At 44.3% G+C, this 24,810-nt stretch overlaps 1 protein-coding gene across 1 annotated transcript in view; it reads right to left on the reverse strand.

Moving 5' to 3' along the window:
* Positions 1–24,810, reverse strand: part of eys (eyes shut homolog) — a 986,043-nt gene that overhangs the window by 119,422 nt on the left and 841,811 nt on the right. The window lies entirely within an intron of this gene.

Below are 24,810 nucleotides of genomic sequence, written 5' to 3' on the forward strand. Positions count from 1 at the left end.
CGCCGCCCTGACAACCTTCTACATGTGTGCGGTCGTTGCCTTGCTTCAGCAGTTGGGACCAGTCCAGGCATTGATAAGTATAATTGGGAAGAGCTTGCATATTGTAGTTTGAAATCAGCTTTAGATTTAGTAATAAAGATTTGTATAAACTGAAGTGCTCTCGGCGTGTGTCTCTGTTTTCTTTCGGTAACTCAAACACTGTGACCAATCTAAAACGAACAAAGTGAGAGGTACAAGTTTACCAGAACAATTGGCTTAGTCAGCAGGATTGGTCTCGAGATGTTTCGCCGAAAGAAAGAGGTGAGCCCTGAGCAGTTCTTGATTCTAGGATGGACTTCCAAAGACGATGGGTTTGGCATGTTGGCCAATACCCTGTCTTTGTTGGGACCACCCATTAGTTGGGATGAGAGGTTAGATCCATCAAGTGTGCCTCTGGGAGAGTGGGTTGCCACTCTCCTTCGAGAAAGTAAATTTCCTGGTAAAAAGGGGACGCTGACGGACGGTTTTTGCCTGCTGGCCACAGCCTTACGCCGCTCTGTTCAGCGTGAAGCAGAATCCCAGCACAAGAGAGAGCAATTAGAGGAGGAGCTAGAAGCCATGCGACAACGCTATTCCATGATGAGCGAGATTGTTCACACCAGTCAGGACCGAGCCAAAGAATGGGAGGATAAGCATGTCCAAACGATCTGGAGTAATATTAAACTCTGGCAGCAGCGCTGTGCAGATAAGGAAAAACAAAGGGTAGAACCCGATCCACATCATATTCAAGCCATGATAAAGAATGGCGATGATCCTGATGTAATTGATGATTGGGACGGGAATATCTGGTATGATGACAATGGTAATAATGCAGATACCCCTCAGCATGTGCCTGATGTACTCCCCTCTCCACCCGCTGTTCATGCCCACCCTGTAAGGCAGCAGACTTCCCAAACAGACGGAGACAGAGAAGGGTGTGATGTAATGGTAGAGATTGAAGGGATAGATGCCCCGGCCTCCCAAGCGGACCCAGGGGAAAGTACCAAAACCCCTGCTTATGCTCTATGTCACCCCCCTCTACGGGGTGGCCTTGGCCTCCTCCCATCCAATGGATAGAGGACCTAGTGGGCCAAAGTGAGAACAGGGGTCAAGAGCCGTCAATGATCCGTGACTTCTCTATAAAAGAGGTGGCTGCCATTGGAGATCGATATAGGCAAAAAGCGGGAGAAACTCTGGCAGCCTGGCTCCTGCGTGTTTGGGAGCAAGGAGGGGGTAATGTATATTTAACCTCTGAGGAATTGTTGGGATTAGGAACATTGACAACTGATATCCGGGTCACTGCTGAGTTACGTGGTAGAAGGAGAGGGGTGGATTACTTACTTGCCACTCTAGGGGATGCCTTGTTACAAGTATACCCATCACCAGTAGATTGGGATTTACATTTGCAGAACAATTGGGGCACCCCAGAAGAGGGTATAGCAGTAATTCGTCAACAGACCCTGGCCTCTGCCTTGTATGCAGGTTGTTTGAGGCTGTGGGTACATGGGGGGAGCCCTGACGAAGAGATGTTCACGGCCGCAATGCATACGCGATTATTTCGTTCTACTCAACCCACTGTACGGGGACTGGTTCTGTCCTTAACTAGTCCGCTAATTGGGCACCCTGTGTCTGAGGTGGTGCATGCCTTATCTGGGTTTCGAGAATTAGAGTTGGGAGGTAAATTCCACTCATGTACAACCCAGGTTAAATCAGACAAGCAGGATGAAAGGAGAGGGACTGCTGCTAATAACGGAGCGACAAGAAAGGATCTTTTTCTAACCTTGTTAAAGTTAGGTGTTCCTAAAAGTGATATTGATGGGAAACCTACCGCAGTCCTTTATGCCCTTTATAAGAGGAAGGCAGGGGAACATTATCCCCAGCTGTTGAGTCCTCCTGGTCCAGCTGTGCCTTCTGCTCCCACTGCTGCTCCTATCGAGCCAGCTTCTCTTGCTCCAGTTACCCGTGATAAGATACAACAATTGGTTAAAAAGGCTCTTATGGATAATAGTAGCATGTGGGCCTGGAAGCCCCCGAACCCTACTAAGGCATGAGGGTGCGGGCGGGATTCCCGTGTCTACTCCATTGAGATACGGCGGATACACGGGGACCCATGGCCCTACATACCGACAACAATCCATTGGGGTGGGGGTAATGACTGCCAATATTTGGCCTTGGTCGATACCGGTGCGGAGCACTCAGTGATTCCTGGTTACCCCGACCTCTGGACTGGACCAACATTTCGAATAGAGGGGATGGGAGGAGCGATCACCCTGGCGAAGGAAATAAAAGTCCGCGCCATGGTGGGTGATGGCCCTTCTCCTGTATGGTTACATGCCCTAGTGGCTGCCACTGACGAGTGTATCCTGGGTATCAATATGTTGGCTGGTACGCCCCTTAATACTAGCCAAGGGGGATTTGCATTTGGAATTCGGACTATTACAAAAAGACTAGTGGTGGGTCGAGCTAAGTGGGATCCTGTGATGGTGCCTCCCCCCACGAAACCAGTATGCATTCCACAATATCGTCTCCCTGGAGGGCAGGAAGAGATTACTGCCACTATCGATGCTTTGCAAGAAGAAGGGGCAGTGAGGCCCGCAACGTAGCCCTTTAATAGCCCTGTTTGGCCAGTCCAGAAGCTGGATGGCTCCTGGAGAATGACAGTTGATTATCGTGTTTTGAACAAACATGCCCCACCACTTTCTTTGGCAGTTCTGGACATTGATACTCTTATCGAAAACATTGCTACTGGGAACTCGGGAACATGGTATGCTGTCATTGACTGCTATCGCCTTCTTCAGTATTCTTATAGCTGATGTCTCACAGGATCACTTCGTCTTTACCTGGAAGGGGCGCCAGTATACCTTCACCTGCCTCCCTCAGGGCTATGCACACTCTCCCACTATTTGCCACAGCCTAATTGCCCATGATTTGTAGGTGATGCCAGTATCGTCTTCTCTCTCGATTCACCATTATATTGATGATGTGATGATCCAAGGGGCCACGGAAGAGATGGTACAGGAAGGTATGGAGAGTGTCCAAGATATCCTGATGCAAAGAGGGTGGGCCATTAACCCTGCCAAGGTGCAGGGCACGTCCCAGATGGTTATTTTCCTTGGAATTCAGTGGAATGCTGGAGAACAAATTGCCGTGCCAGACTGTATGGGTAAACGTCACGTCCTAGTAATGGTTGACATCTTTTCGGGCCTGGTTTTTGCTTTTCCCACCAAGACAGCTGACCAAGCTAGCACTATCCAAGGACTTAAACATTTAATTTCTCGTTATGATGTATCAGAGATAATTCAATCTGATAATGGCTCACACTTCTCCGGGAAGGCAATCTGTGATTGGGCAAATGACAACAGTATCTTATGGGTCCACCATATTCCTTATTACCCGCAGGCTGCCGGGTTAGTTGAACGAATGAACGGCTTACTGAAGGAACAAATTCGTTTGTTAACACCACTGGGAACCCTGAAGGGGTGGTGCCATGTGCTGCAGCAGGCAGTCGACAATTTGAATCATCGCCGTTTCTACCAACTTCTTCACGCTTCTGAACTACAGCCTATTCCAGAGGAAAAACAGTCATTGCCCCCTATTCCTGAGCTAGAGAATGCCAGACAAAAGGTATGGGTGGCACCACCAGGTAGTGGCCCTCCTGTCAAAGGGAAAATAGTGACACCTGCCCAGGGTAACACTCGGTGGGTAGCTATTGAGGGACAGGATGGTTTAGTTTGTTTAAATACTGAACTCTTACAGCATCATGAGTGACATATGTCAGGCTTCTTTGTTCCAGGTCCTCCGTCTTGCACTCCTGCTGATCTGGCTTAACAGCTGCTTTGATGCCAGCAATTGGATTTGTAATGTTGAGGACGTTCCGAGGGAGTTGCCCGTGGGGGACACAGCCCGACGTATCCACTAATATATCTGATATTGTTCAGCATGTTTCAAAATCTGTTTGTGAGCTTCAGCGTCTGGGTATTGTGGCCCACAAGGATTGTTTGAGCCTTGGTTGGGATCCTTTTTCATTGTCAACTGGTACATTTGTGGGGTTGGGCCACAATATTCTCCGTTGGTTGCTCATATTATTGCTTATTTTTGTGATTATTGTAGTTTTGGTTTCACTTTTTCGCTCCTTCTGTAATCGAATGCTTGTTAGGTCTCGTAAGTGACAGGCTGCGACCAAGAGGTGTGTGAGAGATGAGAAAAACTGATATTGCAATATGAACATGAAGAAATGAAGAAAATAAAATTGATACATAAGTAAATGAATGAAGCCAGTACAAACAACATGAGACATGGATACTAGAAGGCAGGAAGCTGACACTGTCTGAGTAAGATAAGAATCTCTTACACCAGCAAGTTCACTGAATGAAGGAGAGAAGGACAGACAATTGAGAATAGAAGTAGAGTTAGTCTGAACGAGATAAGGGTCGCCAAGCCCCAGATAGAATTAGCAAGGCTTGCATAAATAATTAGAAAACCTTAGACGTATTAGCAAGTTATACATATATAATTAGTAAGCCATACACAGATTTTTCAAGTATGCATATTTAACTAGTAAACCCTAGACAAGATTAACGAACCCAGCATATGAAGGGACTGTAGCCCTGAGAGTCGGGAAGGTGTGAATGGGGACAAGGGCAAGGTTGTGAATAAGGACAATGGGAATAATGGCATGAGAAGACACCGACAGGATACCCCCTGGTCCTCCAAGTATACTGACACTGCACGTAGGCAGGAAGGATTGCCTCTGCCAAACCCATCCAGGGGGCAGAAGAATGTAAGGGGGAGGGTATTCTGATACTGAAATTTACTGTATAAAAGTTGGGTGAGCCCCAGTGTATGTGTGTATTCCCAGGGTAGGGGGAAGCACCCAACTTTGCATTGTTGTTGTAATAAATGTTCTTTGTTCTCAATATTTGTCTCGAGCAATTTCTTTAAAGGTACTTCTGTTTCTAACAAATGGGGGCTCGTCCGAGATCACACTCCCTCCACTGACAGAGTGCCCGACGACGAGAGTAGGTGCATACCAGCTGATTCAGCTGGACTCACGGACGACGGGTGGCTGGTCAGTGGAAGAAGCGAGTGATATCCGAGAAGAGGCATTGAGAACAAACGACGGAAGAACGTTAAGGAAGCGTGCTAGAGCATTGCTACTGGAACCCGGTAAGAGGAATTTTACTTGCCTATCAGTATGGGAAGTATGGGTAGCAAGGAAGAGAGTCCTGGTAAAGGATGTGAGAATCAGATAACTACGTACAGCCCGCTTGGGTTGATGTTATCTGAGTGAGGCACGGGAAGGATCCGTGGAAAGGACAAATTGACCATGGTCAGGTATTGTTGTAGAGAATGGGTTAAATACCTGATTAAAGGGAGCTCCGTGTACTGGCCAAAGCTCGGATCCGAGGATGACTGGATGTGTCAAGCTTTGAACATCTGGCTCTATCAAAACCAGAGAGATAACCTAGAGAGCAGGGAATATGCAGCCTGCTGGCTTAGGGGATCGTGTGATCAATTGGTTTTGAAAGAAAAAGAGTACAAGGACAAGAGAGAGGAGGAACCTTTTGTCCCTGAACCACAAGGGTGGGATGTGCTACATTCCCTCCCTCCACCTTATGTTCCTCCTATGCCGGCTCCTATCTTTCCTCCCCCTCCTATAACCTACCCTTCTGCACCTCCCCCACCTCCCCCACCACTAGAGAAGAGAGAAGAGAGCAGGAGTGGTATGATGACTCGCTCACAAAGCACTCGATTACCACCTCCGTTGACAGGAGAGAGAGCAAACTTAAATTTAGAACAGTGTGAGACTCTTCAGGAAGAAAGGGCAGAACCCCCCAATCCATCTTCCAGGGAGCAGGAACCCAGACCTAATAAGTGTAAGGTAAAACATCATGAGATGGGAATGTGTAGGGAGTTACCCTGTACAGGGCAGTAACAAGAAGGGGAGGTGTCCTTGTACTCCTGTTAGGTAAAACATCATGAGATGGGACCGGAGAAGGAGTCACCCAGTACTAAGGAGTAACAGAATGCATCCTTGTACTTACAAGATAAGAGAGACATTGATGGATTGAGAGGCAGGAAGCTAGCAGGGAAAGGATAGCAACAGTTTTAGTCATTGGACAAGTAATGATATGATGATGTTCTAAGCATGTATCCAAGGGTATAAAAAATCACCATTTTGCTGATAACGGCAGAATGCATTCTCCGACTAACTTTGTTAGTCGCAAGTGTTACAATCCGGTAATAAAGAACAAAGAACCCTGATTTCGACTCAGCCTGGTGTTTGTCTCACTCATTCATGAACAAAGCAGACCTAACAATTTGGTGACCCCGACGTGATGGGTGAGTGAACACTGGACGACGGTTTCTGTTTTTTCTGACAATCATCTCAGCCGGCTGATAAAAAGGTCCAGAGAAGCCTGTTTTAACAAAATTCTCTTTTTTTTTTAAATCTTTATGATTGTCAGTAAGAACTGGAGATCGGACAAATTAGACGACCACAATTGAAGGTCACATGCCAGGATTGTAACACGTAAGTGATTACAGACAAGATAAAAGTCCTTAAGGTGTTTGAATGACATTTATTAAGTGCTTCGCAAGAAACTACTAGAGTTTAAAAGTCTTTATTGTGTCGTTGCAAAGTCCAATAGAGTGAGAAGGTGGTCTATAAACAATTGAGGACCTGAGTTTTCTGCCCTAAACTGGTTATTAAGAGGAGAAATCTCCCACGTGAAGGTTGGGCTTTGAAAGAAAACAAAGGTTCAGGCTTATTGGCCTCAATTGTATCTGAGAGACTGACTTATAAATGTCCGGTAGGTATGATAATGTCTGTACACTTGAGAAGTTAAGAATTTATTTCCCCAATTCGCCGTGGTGGAATACCACAGCAGACACTAGAGACCTTGAGACAACAAAAAAAGTACTCAGGGACGCCTGCCTGGTGAACAAGAACGACGACAGAAGGCTGCGACAGCTGTGTCCGGATCAGGTAGGAGATATTAATGAAAAAGTTGACAAACTCCTAAGAGACACCCAGTTTATTCGAAATACTTTTGATAAGTTAAATGAGGGTATTCCCAACATCACCAAGGAGATAAAGTTACGTAAATTCATAGATTGGTACAGGGAAACAGGACAAAAGTATAGCCCAAATATTTGGTTTTCTAGTTGTAATTTAACTTTCAGACCCCTTTGGGAAAACAGAGAGTGGAAAACGAGCAATCAGAGTATACAGGACAGTCTGAAGTCAATTGGAGGACAAGACTTAGAGACTGTTCTTTTAAAAGATATTAGTCATCCAGCTTGCAAGGAGACATTTTTAAAAGCAATTTTCGTTGACATAGATCCCCTAAACGGACAAGAACCTAAATTAAAACAGGCATTAGAAAGCGGTCCCGCAGCTATGGCTGTACAGTTGCCTGCTAAGACTTTTGACCAAGTTATTAAGGAAATTAATCAGGAATTAGAGGAGTGAAATACCAGTAATGCGGCATTGGAAAAACAAAAAATGCTCCGAAAATGTGTAGACCGCTGGAGGAAGAGGGGTTGGTTACCCGGGGGTACTGAGATGTTCCTGACAGGTGAGGAAAAAAAAAAATTTTAAAACGTAGAGGCTTAGATAAGCTGGAAGAAACAAAACACAGAAGGGAAAGGAAAAGTGCCTGTTTCCAGTTTCCAGCCACGAAGTGTCCGGGTTTGCTCTCTCCCTCCCTCCTTTCACCCTCCCCCCTCTCTCTTCTCTCCCCCCCTCTCTCTTCTCTCCCCCTCTCTCTCTTCTCCCCCCCCTCCTCTCTCACCCACTCCCCCTCCCAATCCCAATCTGTGGCGGTGCTGCCCTGAAATCCCCAGGTTGGGCAGGGCAGAGAAATACAATTTGGTTTTAATTTTGTGCCCACAATTCCAGCTCCGCATCAAATGGGATCCTGTTTTATCCTCTCTCCCTCCCTCTTTCCCGCACCCCCACCATTGCGGGATCAGGGCAGACATTGTGGGCTGACGTGTAGCTCACTCGAGGTGGGAGGGAAGGAAGGAGTGATAGTTCCCAGTGGTGGGAGACCCAATCTGATCCAGACCAGTGATCACAGGATGAGAACCTTTTAAAACCTTTGAAACGAAAGTGTTAATCTGAAGACTTTTCTCCCAGTGGGGCCAGTGCAAGGCATTTTCTCTCTCTATCTCTTGTGCTCTGTGTATCTGCCTCTCTATCTCTTTCTCTCGCTATGCTCTCTCTCTCTCTCTCTCTCTCTCTCTCTCTCTCTCTCTCTCTCTGGCACCCCAGATGGGACACTGGAGTCACGTCCCTTATATTCAGATATTGAGACACTGGGGTGTGACAAGAACCACGGGAATAGGGACACATCAGACGAGGTACAGGCCCCTTTAATAAAAATAGAAGGGGGAGTAATAGATGTAGAGACCCCTCTGGAGTCCAAGAAAATAGAAAAGGAGTTAGAGATACAGAAATGGAACATGAAAAAGGTTCAGGATAACATTAAAAACTTAAACAGAGATATTAATGTGCTGGGGCAGATCAGTGAGGATCAAAAAGAATTAATGGTAGGTGTATTGAAGGAAGTAGAAAAGATAACTACAACACTGTCAGGAGAAATTAAAGCTGAAGGAATGGTAATAGGAGTAAAGGACGAAAAGTGTAGTACAGATGAGGAAACGAGATACGATCCACCATGGGAGGAAAGTAAAAGGAAAAGACTCGGGAGGGAGAAAAATAGACATGCCTACCTGGACATAGTTAGAACAAAAGAGAAAGATGTGAAACAACTAAACTATGGCCGAAAAGATTATCTTAGAGATGAACGTGACCAATATACCTTTGACCCTGAGACATTGGAAGCTGATAGGGACAGTGACAGTGACGAAGAAGAGTCAGAACAAGGTGGGATAAATAAATGCATGCCAAGAGTAAAGAAGGAGCAGAAATCCCCAAAATTGAGATATCAATGCCCATTACTGATCACGGGACGGGGAACTCAAAAATATGTACCCTGGTCACGAATGGACTTAGAGAGTTTAATGAAAAAACTACCTCCGTTGAGTAATGGGGCTAGTCCATGGATTTCTTGTTTTGAGCGAGAAACCTGCCAAGAACAATTAGCACTCGCAGATGTCAGAACTATCATGATAAAATTAAAGGCAGAAGGGGCCCTGAAGCAAATAGAGAGAATTGTAAGAAGCAGTAAATTGGGGGATGAAATAGAATTTAACCCACTTCGGAATAAATTTTGGGAAGCACTTAGAGAAACATTTCCTACACCCTATAGTTTGGATGCCTTGGTAACCCTTCAACTAAAGGAAGGAGAGACTGCACACGAGTATTTCACTCGAGCATGGGACTTATGGGAAACAGGGACTGGAGAAAGACCCGACCACAGCCCTTTAGGAAGGGCTCACTTTCGTAATGGGATAATAAACGGACTACCTGCTACGGTTCAAGCAAAATTAAGGGACATTGTGGGATTAGAGACAATGTCAGAGGATTTGTGGAAAAGACACCTGACACATGCAATCAAACGACATCGTCAATCAGAGCATGCTAAGTCAGAAAGTGCGTCCCAGAAGGAGGTGGACAAAACAACCGATAAATTGGTGAGAGCCATAGAACATATAGGGGTTAAATTAGCGGCCCAACAGATAGTCCCACAGGTCATGGGGCCAGTGATAAATCCGGGACCCCAAGTAAGAAATGGTTGGGAAAGACAGCTAGGTACAATGTATAGAGGGGAACATGCAGTATGCTGGTACTGCCAAAATCCTGGACACTACCAGCGGAACTGTCCGGAGGCTGGGAGAGCAAGGGGAAAAAGATTACCCTCTATTAGAGGCTATCGGGGAAGAGGAGGAAACTTAAGAGGACAAGCAAGGGGTAGGGGTGGACATATTGATGGGCCCCAGAGAATCGGGGGGTGGCAGAGTGATCAACAAGTCCAGGCACCTCAGTGTAATGACTATATTGAGGAAAGTGCTGAATTTGATTATTGAAGGTGCCCTGGAGAATCAAAAATCACGCCTCCCTGGGAGCCACCAAAAATTTGGGGGACGGTAAATGGAGAAAAAATTGAATTTATGGTTGACACAGGGGCAGCAGTTACGACAGTGATTAAAAAACCCCCAGGGAGCACATTTTCGGGCAAAACATTATCTACAATAGGATTCTCCGGGATAAGGGAAACACAGCCCTATACAGATAACATCGACATGACATTTGGACGACAAAGGGTTAAAACGCCTGTCCTGGTTGTGCCAAGTTGCCCCATTAATTTATTAGCAAGGGACATTCTTACCAAACTAGGAATAACCATACAATGTTCTGAGAAGGGCCTTCGGTTAACATACCCAGGGGATACAATAAGAAGGGGAGGACAGTTTATAGTAATGACCCCATCTAACGCTTCAGAAGTATTTTCTGGAGTCGGCTACTGTATGATGAACCAGGCCCAGGGCTGATTAAACAGTTTTTTGAGTGGAGGGCCAGTATTCCTCGGTATGGGGATTACCATTATCCACTAGATCCTATGCATGTTACATTAAACTACACCATCCACCCGGACCAGGAATATGAGGAGAGGTGGGACTCTCTAAAAGAAGGGAAGACAGAAACGATACATTGTCCATTTATCTTTGTAGGTAAGGAGGGAATAGCTGCTATGGTTGTCATGACAGAAGAACAAATGGAGTGGTTCTGCTTAGGAGTAGAAAGTGTGCCTCATGTGACCTTGGGTATTGCCAAAGATCATCACGCTCGACAGCTGGGTCCAATGGTAAAGGAAGCGATAGGGTGTGAATACAGGCAGACAGAAATCCCGGGATATTCCACCTCGGAGGGAGGAAAATTTGTCAGACTGAATATTGAAGCATGGGACCAGGTAGTGAATGAGAAAGTAGAAAGAGACCGAGCCATAGAAGGAGAAAATATTGATCACAGAGACTCAGACAAATATCTTTCTAATCTGAGTCCACATATATGGACAACGGGGCCCTATGATGTGGGAGTAATAAAAGGAGAGGTATTTCTAGAATTGGCCAACCCCGGGCAGAAACCAATATGGAGAAAACAATACCGCTTGTCGCCCAGTCAGGAGGAGGGTATTAAAGGAACGATAGAAGGGTTAATGGAGTCAGGGGTTTTAAGGGCGGCACCTGACAGTATGTGGAACACGCCCATCATGCCTGTTCCCAAACAGGGTAGAAAAGACTGGAGGATGGTACACGACCTCCGGGAGATTAACTTGGCTACCAAGACCATCGGGAGACCAGTCCCAGACCCATATGTAGCACTTAGGGCTCTGAGTCCGGAGCACGAATACTATACTGTCATTGATCTGGCAAACGCATTCTTCTGCTTGAATTTAGCTGAGGAATGCCAAGACTGGTTAACTTTCACTTACCAAGCACATCGGTACACATACACTAGATTACCTCAGGGTTATAAGGACAGTCCAGGACTGTTCAATCAGGCCCTTAGCGAAATCCTAATGAAATTAAAGCTCCCGGAAGATGTTACACTGATTCAGTATGTAGACGACCTACTATTAGCAGGGAAAACGCCACATGGGTGCCTGACAGGGCAGCCAAACAGGTTACTGGTTATCATGAACATATACAGGGGATGATTTTGAGGTCCCATAACAAAAAAAATGAATCTGAAACTAAGGAGACTTGTAGCAGATTGAATGACTACACAGATGAGTTTTGTGGAGGAAGAGTGCTGTACAACTGGCTCCCCGCTAACTGGGATGGTCGGTGTGCTCTAGTAACCCTTAATGCGCCAGTGCTGATTGTCAAAATGCAGGAGGGAGACGAGGATTCCCTAGAATTGCGCCACACAGAGAGTTGGCTGTGGAGAAAAAGGAGGAGTGTTGGACTCTTGGGGCCGGGAGGAAGGAACCCTGATGGGGTATGGATTGATGCCATTGGCCAAGCCCGGAATATTCCGGACGAATTTAAATTAGCCGATGAGATTGCAGCTGGGTTTGAAAGCTTTCCTGTTTTTAGTGCAATATTTCCCATCACTGTAAATAAGAATGTTAATAGGATCAACCTTATTCACTATAATGTCCAGCGCCTTGCAAATTTGACCAGGGACGTTGTTGAGGCAATACATCAACAACTGTCAGAAACTTCCCTTATGACACTTCAGAATAGGATAGTGATTGATATGGTCCCGGCAGAGAAAGGTGGAGTGTGTGCTATGTTTGGAGATCTATGCTGCACTTCTATCTCTAATAACACAGGGCCAGATGGATCACTCACTAAGGGGTTAACGAAACTTAGGGCATTGGCGAAAGAATTAAAAGCCCAGTCTGGAGTCTCCAATCCTGTTTTATTCTGGTTACAGGGAGTGTTTGGGAGATGGAGCACATTGTTAGGACAACTTTTGCTGGGTTTGTTCATTTCTGTATCAATTTTTATCACTTGTGGCTGTTGTTGTATTCCATGCATTCGAACGCTGGTCACGAGGACCATAGAGAAAGCCTTTACTGACCGTGATGAACTGCCTCCGAAATATCAAGCTGTGCAGGCTGTGGAGCAAGACTATCTCACATTACAGGAGGCGGAGAAAGTTGCTGAGATCGATCTGGAGTCTGAAGGGGAATGTGATGGGAAGGAGGGATTGTGAATTAGATTGTTACACATATAATTTTAACCTTGCTTGTAACCCAAATATTATAACATTGATTGTAACACAAACATTATTAATCAGATTGTAGAACAAGTATTATGAATTAGATTGTAGATCATATGTTAACTTGGGAATTTACTAATGTACGGGGGGTTAGCTAGTTTTTTGCTTGGGGGCAAATGGGATGAAACTTGTAAACGGGCAATGGGATCGGGGTGACGGATGGGGGGTGTACGCAAAGGAGGGTTGGGGGAGCCCTCGCCCACCAGCCGAACTACCCTGTGAACAGAACCCGTATAGAGCTTGGCAATAATAGGCGAACTAATGTAACGCGGTGGTAGCATAGTCAGGGCGAGATTGTCCTCTAAAGAGGACAAAGGAGGGATTGTAAGGTAAAACATCATGAGATGGGAATGTGTAGGGAGTTACCCTGTACAGGGCAGTAACAAGAAGGGGAGGTGTCCTTGTACTCCTGTTAGGTAAAACATCATGAGATGGGACCGGAGAAGGAGTCACCCAGTACTAAGGAGTAACAGAATGCATCCTTGTACTTACAAGATAAGAGAGACATTGATGGATTGAGAGGCAGGAAGCTAGCAGGGAAAGGATAGCAACAGTTTTAGTCATTGGACAAGTAATGATATGATGATGTTCTAAGCATGTATCCAAGGGTATAAAAAATCACCATTTTGCTGATAACGGCAGAATGCATTCTCCGACTAACTTTGTTAGTCGCAAGTGTTACAATCCGGTAATAAAGAACAAAGAACCCTGATTTCGACTCAGCCTGGTGTTTGTCTCACTCATTCATGAACAAAGCAGACCTAACATAAGCCAGAAACCAACTGGATGCGACCCCTGCGGGAAGTTCCCGTAGGAGAGGGTCTCGGTTTCGTAAATGTGGCCCTGACCAGTACTGAAGTGCGTAACTTTAAGAAAGAACTGACCTCCCTGATAGAAGATCCCCAGGGATGTGCCGAACAGTTAGACCAATTTTTGGGACCAAATCTATATACTTGGGAGGAGTTAACATCTATCTTTAAGACTCTGTTTACTTTGGATGAGCGCGGAATGATCCGCCAGGCAGGGATTAGAGTCTGGGATAGGGATCACCAAGGGGGACTAGATGCGGTACCAGGAGAAACTAAATTCCCCTTGGCAAGACCTAATTGGGATAAAAATACCAATGACGGTCGGGTATTGATGGAAGAATACAGGGTTAATTTGATAAGAGGAATCAAGGAATCTGTCCCAAAGGGACAGAATTTCAAGAAAGCCTTTGAGTTTCCCCAAGGTCCCGACGAGACCCCCTCCGCATTTCTGAATAGATTGCGCACGGCAATACAGCAATATGGGGGTCTCGACATAGAATCCCCAGCAGGGGAACAATTGGTACTAACTGGTTTTGTTACCAACTCAGCCCCAGACATTAGAAGAAAATTACAAAAAACGTAAAATTGGCATGAGCAAGGAATTACCCAGCTACTACAGATTGCACAGAAAGCATTTGTCCAGAGGTCTGAAGATAAGCAGAAAGGGAAGGCAAAAATTTTAATCCAAGCAGTCAGAGAGGTAGTAAATGAGCGACATGAAAAAGGTAGGGACTGTGTGCCAGCTCCTGTATGCAGTGAGGGGAGCCACAGGTGGGGAAGTGGGGACCCCAGTAGATGGAGGAGTAGAGGAGGATTCCAGGGACGATGACCCTTCCCGGGGCACCTTAGAAACCCAGGTAGAGATTGGGAAACAGGAGCATTTGTCTGTTTCCATTGTAAAAAGGAAGGACACTTTAAAAAGGATTGCCCACTGCGCGCCAGGGACACACGATCCTATGCCCTGATGGAAGCAGATTATGAATAGGGGGATCACGGTTCTCAGTCAATACACACCGTGGGGCTGCACGGAGAACCATTAGTTAATTTATGCATAGGACCTCACAGTGACAACATGATATTTTTAGTTGATTCTGGAGCAGCCCGATCTAGTATTTTACACCAACCAAAGGGGGTTAGAATAGAAGGGACAATGATAGTTTTGGGGGTGGGAGGAAGAGACTTCACAGTCCCTGTTTTAAGAGAGGTCAGAATCCAAATGGGAAATAGAGGATCTTCTACTACTTCCCCAAGCTGGAGTATGCTTATTAGGACGAGACTTACAGGACCAATTGGCGGTACCAGACCACTATAATCAGGCATCGGGGTTCAATTTTATATTTTAAGCGAGGAAGATCGAGAACTTATAAATCCAAGAGTATGGGCAGAAAAAGGCAATAGAGGAGTTCTAGACATTCCTCCCCTACAAGTAACTTTAAAAGACTCGCAACAAACTATTAGAAGAAAACAGTACCCAATTCCTATGGCTGGCCGAAAAGGTCTGCAGCCCGTAATTGACCAGTTTCTTAAGGATGGTATACTCGAACCTTGTATGTCACCCTTTAATACCCCGATTTTACCTGTCCAGAAACCAGACGGTACCTATTGATTAGTACAGGACTTAAGGGAGTTGAACAAAATAATTCTCACCCGTCACCCTGTTGTACCTAATCCCTATATGATCATGAGTAAAATCGATCCCCATAATGCATGTTTCAGTGTCATTGATCTCAAAGACGCATTCTGGACCTGTCCATTGGCAACAGAAAGCAGAGACATGTTTGCCTTTGAATGGGAAAACCCTTTTACTGGACGTAAAAATCAATACCGGTGGACTGTCCTTCCTCAGGGCTTTACAGAATCTCCAAATTTATTCGGTCAGGTCCTGGAACAGATACTAGATGAGGCTCCTCGGAGAGACAATTGTCAGCTAATACAATACGTTGACGACTTGTTAATTACTGGAAGAACGTACGAATTGGCTAAAGAATTTACTGTTGCACTTTTAAATTTTTTTAGAGAAAAAAGGTCTTAGAGTCAGAAAATCCAAACTACAATTTGTACAATCGGAAGTCAAATATTTAGGACATCTAATGAGTCAGGGAAGCAGGAAAATTAGTCCAGAGAGAATAGCTGGTATTGTGCAGATTCCCCCTCCCAAAAATGCCAAGGAACTTAGGAAATTCCTTGGCTTAGTGGGATTCTGTAGAATCTGGATGGAAAATTATTCTAGCCTTGTCAAATTTCTTTATGATAAACTCACGATAATAGGGACCGAAGCTCTTGTCTGGACAGACGATGAGATTAAAGATTTTAACTTCGTTAAACATAGCCTTACGCGTGCCCCAGTCTTGGCACTACCCGACTTAAATAAGCCTTTTGATTTATATACCAATGCCAAAGGAGGTGTAGCCACCAGAGTACTAACCCAGGACAGGGCAGGCTATAGACAACCAGTGGCTTTTCTATCAAAAGTTTTAGACCCCATTTGTCGTGGCTGGCCAGAATGTGTACAAGCCATCGCAGCCACTGCTGTTTTAGTTGAGGAAGGACGAAAAATTACTTTCGGCGCCCCTATGATAGTTCACACCCCTCACACAGTCCGCAATATTCTCTTACAGCGTGCTGGGAGATAGCTCACGGACTCTAGAATTTTAAAATATGAAACGATCCTAATGGATAGGGATGATTTGACCTTGCTTACAACTAAAACCCTCAACCCAGCAGCCTTCCTCGTTGCTCCAAATTTGGACAATTCCACAAATGAATTAGAACATGGGTGCTTAGAAGTTATAGACCTACAAACCAAAATTAGAGAAGATCTAACTGATGTCCCTTTAAAAGAAGGTGAAAGATGGTTTATTGATGGCTCTTCACGATGCATTGCAGGAACTCGCTATAGTGGGTATAGTGTAGTGGATGGGAAGCAAGGACTGGTGATTGAAGCCGGTCGCCACCCTGGTCATTGGTCAGCGCAATCCTGTGAATTATACGCCCTATGTAGAGCACTCCACGGCTTAGAGAACAAAATAGGCACTATCTACACTGACTCTAAGTATGCTTTTGGTGTAGTCCACACCTTTGGGAAGATCTGGAAAGAACGAGGAATGATAACTGGTAAAGGACAGAAGTTAGCCCATGAGCACTTAATTGTCCAATCCCTAGATGCTCTGACTCTCCCGACTGAAATAGCCGTAGTACATGTCCGAGGACATCAAAGTGATGACAGTCCTGAAGCTCACGGCAACAGACAGGCTGATGCAGCTGCCAAACAGGCTGCACTTGCGGAAAAGATTCACATCCACCTATTACTGCCCACACCACTAGAGATTAAAAAAAACCCCATCTTTTCACGGGAAGAGGAGGTCTCAATGAAAGATCAGGGATTTCGCCAAACTGCCGACGGGTTGTGGTGGACGGCAGATGGACGTCAAGTCCTTAACAAAGCATTAGCCCACCAAGTGGTAGATCAGCTACATCAACAGACACATTGGGGAACCCAGGTGCTTGTTGATGCCTTTCAACGATCTTTACACTGCTCCGGTATATATACAATTGCTAAACTCATTACTCGCAGTTGTCCGATCTGTCAGAGAATCAATAAGAAATCTATGTGCCCTGTACTGCCTGGCGGTCGCGACATCGCAGTTCGCCCATTTCAACGCATACAAGTTGATTTTACAGAACTTCCTAAAATTGGTATTTACAAATACCTTCTGGTGATGGTAGATCATTTTACATGATGGGTTGAAGCTTTCCCCACCCCGAATGATCGAGCTATCACTGTGATCAGAATACTTATTGAATCTGTGATTCCAAGATATGGTCTGATTCAAACCATTGATTCAGACCGAGGTACACATTTTACCTCTCAGGTTCTCCAGGGTGTCTGCAAGAAACTGGGAATAAACTGGCAACTACATACCCCATGTCACCCCCAAAGTTCAGGTCGAGTTGAAAGAATGAATCAAACTTTGAAAAATCAACTCACTCGACTTCATGAAGAGACTGGCCTCTCCTGGATTAAATCTTTACCATTAGCCCTGCTTAGAATTCGCCCAGCCCCTCGTAAAGACCTTGCAGTCTCACCATATGAAATGATGTTTGGACTTCCATTTATGGGATTCCACACTGATACCCCTATCCCTGAGGCTAATGATCAATACATTTCAAAATTTCTACAGGGTCTCTCTACTTCTATACACGACCTGAAACAGAAGGGATTATTAGCCCAAACTCCACCCCTGGAGTTTCCTATCCATTCTATTAAACCTGGTGATTGGGTTTATGTCAAAGCATGGCAAGATAACCAACTGAAACCTGCCTGGGATGGTCCCTACTGTGTACTTTTGATTTCAGATGCTGCCGTTGTTAGGTCTCCTTTGTTCATGAATGAGTGAGTCAAACACCAGACTGAGTCGAAATCAAGGTTCTTTGTTCTTTATTGCCGGATTGTAACACTTGCAACTAACAGTGTTAGTTGGAGAAGGCGCATTCTGCCGTTATCAGCAAGTGGTGTTTTTTATATACCTTAGGATACGTACTTAGTAAATTATCATACCATGACATTGTCCAATGAATAAACTGTTGCTATCCTTCTCTGCTAGTTTCCTGCACATCAATTTGTCATCCCCACTCTTATCTTGAGAGTACAAGGTCACAACTGCATCTTGTTATGGCCCAGCACTGGGTGACTCCTTCTACATTCCCAGCTCATGATGTTTTTACCTAACACCGTGCGAACGAGAGGAAAAGGCTGGACCCACATCCAACGGATTAAACCAGCTACCGAACCACAGGATCACGACAGTCAAACTCAACCCTCCACCTGGCGTGCAGTGCCTCATCCTTCTGACCTGAAACTTACACTACGCCGTGAAAAAGTGCTGTAATGTTGTTTTTAATCTTTATTGTATTGTTTAATTGTTGCTTCTCCATTTCTGGGACATCACTTAATTACTCGTAATGTATTAAATCCTCCTGGAATAGGGGCAGCAGAGGTCACAATTTTTTTCCTTTAGAGTTTAGACAAGGTGTAGATTTAGTTTTTAGCCATAGTGAGATATGCTTTAATAAGGGATTCCAATACGGACCAGGGGACCAGAACAGCTGTAGCGACCTTCACTTAACTTCCCACATAGATATTAAAGGTATGAGTTCTAAACCTGTATCACAAAGAGAGCGATATGACAAAGACACAATGAATATTAGTAACCAATGCACCTGTCAGAGAGAGAGAGAGAGAAGACGTTTGCTAATGTACACAGACAGGCTTCGACTCACAACTTCAATTATACTCATACTGTAACACACATCTCTAATCGTGATGCACAATCCTCCCCAGACTGGTCTTTTCTCAAACATCCTTTGGGTTCCTCCGGCATTCACAATCCTTTCTACTGCATCGTTAAGGGAAGTTCCAGTTATAAACGACAACAGCGGCTACAGATCGCTAACGCTCCTTGCCATCTGAAACATCTAATCAGACTCCATGCAGCCTTGGGCATCATCATCCAACAGAACACAATGGCCCTGAGGTTACGGGCTGAAGATAAACAACGTTTACCAAGCACACTTCAACAACACCGCCTGCCTCTCGATTACAGCTTCGCTGCTGAAGGCAGCACTTGTGAAAGACTCCTTAAAGACACTACTCACAACGGGCAGGCGGTTAAGAACACTTCTTCAGGACTTCGAAAAACTTCCCATGCCCAAGTACATACTTTGCAACCTCGGTCCTCTGTGGGATGGACTGGACTTTTCACCGGTTACTGGAGTCTGATACTCGCAACCCTTTTAACAGCTGGACTCATTATTCTCACCATCTTACTGCTTCCCTACATACAGACTTGTGCACATCGTTTAACTCATCAACCCTTTCGTCAGAACACTTTCACCCAAAGGATGTACGGTTCCCAACATCTTTCTGAGGACATGGAGACAGCTATCCGTTTATTGACCAGCTGGGAAAACCACCACGTTCCACTTTACCACATCAGTAATACTGATCTAAAAGAAAACGGAGGATTGTGAGAGACCAGTAACACTGAGATCAGTAACACTGATCATTGTGTGAGATCAGTATTACTGATCTAAAAGAAAAGTGAGGATTGCGAGAGATGAGAAAAACTGATATTGCAATATGAATATGAAGAAATGAAGAAAATAAAATTGATACATAAGTAAATGAATGAAGCCAGTACAAACAACATGAGACATGGATATTAGAAGGCAGGAAGCTGACACTGTCTGAGTAAGATAAGAATCTCCTAGAGCAGCAAGTTCACTGAATGAAGGAGAGAAGGACAGACAATTGAGAATAGAAGTAGAGTTAGTCTGAACGAGATAAGGGTCGCCAAGCCCCAGATAGAATTAGCAAGGCTTGCATAAATAATTAGAAAACCTTAGACAAGTATTAGCCAGTTCTACATATATAATTAGTAAGCCATACACAGATTTTTCAAGTATGCATATTTAACTAGTAAACCCTAGACAAGATTAACGAACCCAGCATATGAAGGGACTGTAGCCCTGAGAGTCGGGAAGGTGTGAATGGGGACAAGGGCAAGGTTGTGAATAAGGACAATGGGAATAATGGCATGAGAAGACACCAACAGGATACCCCCTGGTCCTCCAAGTGTACTGAAACTGCACGTAGGCAGGAAGGATTGCCTCTGCCAAACCCATCCAGGGGACAGAAGAATGTAAGGGGGAGGGTATTCTGATACTGAAATTTACTGTATAAAAGTTGGGTGAGCCCCAGTGTATGTGTGTATTCCCAGGGTAAGGGGAAGCACCCAACTTTGCATTGTTGTTGTAATAAATGTTCTTTGTTCTCAATATTTGTCTCGAGCAATTTCTTTAAAGGTACTTCTGTTTCTAACAGGTGGAATGTTATGGAGGATTTAAACCATGCTTTTGCTTATGCAAGGCTGAAGTATCAGTAACCTACTTTGAGAATAATGTATGACATAATCTAATTTACACCATGAGGCCCAGAGATGCAGTAGTCTTTTGTTGGTGGCAGACTGTCAGGAGACCTTGAAGATAAATAAACCACTTATTCAAAGTGATAAGCTATGAGTAAACAATTTTTGAGTAATATAAGCCATGGTCCTGCTGCTGAAGGGGGTGGAAACGTCTCTCAGCAAGAAGAACTTCTAGAGTCCAACCAACGTCCTGGTTGGGGGAGGTGGAGAAGCTGCTACCGGTGCCCCAGCAACCTACTACAAGTTGCGGTCGTTGCCTCGCTTCGGCAGTTGGGACCAGTCCAGGCGTTGGTAAGTATAATTGGGAAGTGCTTGCATATTGTAGTTTGAAATCAGCTTTAGATTTAGTAATAAAGATTTGTATAAACTGGAGTGCTCTCGGCATGTGTCTCTGTTTTCTTTCGGTAGCTCAAACACTGTGACCAATCTAAAACGAACAAAGTGAGAGGTACAAGTTTACCAGAACAGAAGGACACCCAGGTAAGTTTTACCGGGTTCCCTGACCTCCTCTGAAGTAAGTCTGGGACCCAGGTAGATTTTGACAAGGCTTGCCCAGGTCAGCCCTTTCAAATAGCCCTGCACTTAGATCTTCAACCTAATAAATTGCCCGGTTATCCCCATTTTACAAGGCAAATTTAAAAGGGCTCATTTCTCAAAAACAATCATTGCCGGCTGTCAGCTGTCATTTGAGCACAGGATCCATTTTCAATGTGTTGTAAAATCTTGCAAATGTGACCTTTACAGCCATCTCTTCAGAGTCACACCACTCTCCCAGGAACACACTTTCAGATCCGCAAAGCATTGCTCCCGATCGAATACATACTAAAACAATGGGACGGGAAAGTACATCCAGAGGTCTGGAGGATTTGGACAGGTTGTGGGGGACCGTGTTCTCAGGAGGCATGTCTTCTGTGCAAGGGGTCCATGGAGATCCTTGCTTCCTCTCTAATTACCATTGCTGGGCACACCTGGCAGGAGGTTGTCTGGTTAAGTAGCTTGAAACCTTTTCTCTTAGCTGGGGTATCTGTGCAGAGATTCTCATCACATTTAAGAAGTACTTAGATGTGCACTTGAACCATAAAGGCATAGAATGCTGTGGGTCAAGTGCAGAAAAATAAGAGCAATATTGATTGGCAAGCATAGATAAGATGGGTCAAAGGGCCTGTTTCCATGAAGAAAGGCTAAATATCTTCATGAAATCTCTGTGAGATCATGAGGGAAGTCTTTTTGGGGCAGGTGGCTGTAGGCAGAACCCCATCTGCACTCTGCCTGACAGTCACTCTGTGGGAAGTGTAAAACAGCTTTAAACAGAAAGAAGAGCAAATCGCTCTGTCAAGAAAAATATAAAAGGGTGGGTACAATCAGAAATGCAAAGGATTTCAGTTACTTTATCCCTCAGTGCCAAAGGTACAGAGGAAAGGATTTCCTAAATTGTCAATAACTTATTTTAGCCAGGTTCAAGGAGTGTCAATGCATGCTTGTAACAATTACAGTTCAGATGGATTTATATTTTTATTGAATATTTTGCAGCTGCTTTCATTAAAATCAGGGATAATGCCAATATTGCAACTAAGAAGTAGTGTGATAATTCCATGGGATATACACAACAAAAAGAACAAGTATTACATGATTTAGCATCTTTGTAAATGGATAAATCACCAAGCTCGGTTGAAATATCTGCCAGGCTGTTGAAATTACAGAGGCTTCAATTACAATTTTTTAGTACTCCTTGTCGATCAATATTGTACCAGGGAGTTGGAGTACAGCCAATGAGGAGAAAAAATAAAGCAGTAATTTGAAGCTAGTTAGTTTAACTTTGGTGGTTGTCATATTGCTTAAATCTATTCTCAGAGACAGTATAAACATTCAACTGGAAAGGTGCAGATTGATCAGAGGCAGTCAGCATGGATTTGTTAAGGGAAAGTCATGTCTGACTGGCTGAAATTAATCAAGCAGGTAACAAATAACGCTGCTCGGGCAGTGCATCCATGTAGTCACTATGTATGTTAATGCAGCTTTTGGCAAGGTCCCATGTGGCAGGATGGTCCAAAAGAAAAATACAGATGGTCTCCATCATGGTCATAATGGGAAATTTATAGAAAGGTTTCCACATTTGTGTATCTGTTTAATTCCTTATTGAATTTACTTTTTCTACTAATGCTTTAGTTTATCTGCTTCTATATGGGATGTTTTGTGGTTCAATAGTACATCTCAAATCAATGAAAATTCATGACTGACCTGAAATTTTACACCATGTCAGTAACATGTGCAAGTTCAACTATTTTTAAACTGGTTGGAATTTTCAAATGTGCATTTCAGGCAAAGATTATGAAACATGCTGCATTTTCTACAATAGTACTTCACATTGTATAACTGAGATTTGGGATTAACATGAAGAACTTCAAAATTTTCAAAATTCAACTGTAAAAAAATAAAAGATGGTGCAAATATGAAATAAAAACAAAACATTTTGGAAACAGTCTGTAGGTCAGGCAATATCTCTGAAGAGAGAAACAGTTAATGTCTCAGACTCTGTCCGAAACCTTAAGATCAGACCCAGATCTGAAGTTTGCTGGTTCTCTTTCCATGGATATTCCTGATTTGATAACTGTTTCCAGAATTTCTGATTTATTTTAAAATCAAAAGCATTCATCCATGTCACCTCTAATCATTACAGAATCCATTCATTCATTGGCAACACCCCCCAGAAATTGGAGGAGTGCTGCCCAAGTGGGGCTTGTCTCTTTAATAGCTGGCTGCAAAGGCTCTGTAGACAAATGCTTCGTGCTAACAGCTGCAATTAATTAACAAAGAATGCTTCACTGCAACAACACGATCAGAATTGCACAGGAAAACCCCATGGTGCTCCAGAATAGAACATATCCACCTTTATATATCTGCCACAAATAATATTAGGATGACCTACTGTGCTCTTTGATACCTGAACATAAGCTGAGAGATTCCATCCATACACCTTTGCCAGTATGGTTTAAAATGGCTTTCAAACCGCAGGACAGTTTCCTGAACACAGCACTCTGCATAGATCTGTTCTTTGATCATTACCTGTGATGTGAGACATGGAAGAAAGCCTCTACTTCCTCAGGAGTTTGCGGAGGAGCTAGTGGAGTTGTTCAAGTGAACCGGTACGGACTTGAAGGGCCGACATGGCCTGTTTCCGTGCTGTAAACGGTTATATGGTTATGGTTAACTGTGCTCAAAACATAGGATGCTCAATTTTAGGCGAATTATTAAAAAAAATGTTTGTCAGGGATTTAGTCACCAATTCATTAATATTATTAATGATCTAATTTTCCCCTAATTTTAGGTTCTCACAGAGAAAGTCCCAGATCATGACTAAAGATCATGTGAGGAATGCGTCAGAAATAAAACACACACTTGCAGTCATTTCTTTAGAGCTGAAATCTGGCTGCATAATTTACTGGAAAATGCAAAGGATATGTCAATTTTTCTAATTTGTATTCCAGAGCACACAATAGCAAAAGCTATACCAAGAGGCAAACCTGTTCAAGAATAATAGGCCAGAAACCACATGACCCTGTCTTTAATACATCAAGCTAACCCCTCCTTCAAGATGCCTTCCTCTTCTAGTCAGCTTCACTCATATTGTATCTTAATATATACTGGAGGAAAAGTTAATGCAAGAAAATGGGGTGTAACCCTTCAGAGATTAAGAAATTCGCCTTGTTTTAATAATCTTCTTCGGTTGATCAAAACAATTGGCATTTTTACATAGAAGTAAAGGAGAAATACCGAAAAAAATTAGCATACGTACCTCTGGAGTGGTTGTTCATGAAGGCAGGGCATTTACACCGAAGTTGCGGTGATTTAAGAGTTGCGGTGCTTTCGGAGATTGGATGTCTGAGGAGGGGTCGGTCATCTCCCACCGTCACCTTCGGTGGGAAAGTGGCTCAGCCCCCAGCACCTGGTAGGAGGGAAGCAGGCGGCAGATGGCTCAATGCAGGAGGAATGGCTATCCTCGTTACCCATGAGCCCCCACACAGCTGGAACCACTTTGCCAGAACTAGGGTTACACAAAACGGTTCCAGCTGTGAGGGGGCACATGGGTAAGGAAGACGGCCATGCTCCCACATTGAGCCAGTTCAGCCACAATGCTCAGGTAAACTCTGGGCTCGGCAGCACGGCATCCCTGCAGCCGTTTCTGGAGTTAGATGGAGATGGGGGGGCAATGGGTGGCCAGGGATAGGAGCAAAGCGGTCAGGGCCTGGAGCTCATTTTTGCGGAGGGCCTGCAGTGAATTTAGACTTCAGACACTCCG

Source organism: Narcine bancroftii, chromosome 6 (genome assembly GCF_036971445.1).
Source record: "Narcine bancroftii isolate sNarBan1 chromosome 6, sNarBan1.hap1, whole genome shotgun sequence".
Taxonomy (NCBI): Eukaryota; Metazoa; Chordata; class Chondrichthyes; order Torpediniformes; family Narcinidae; genus Narcine; species Narcine bancroftii.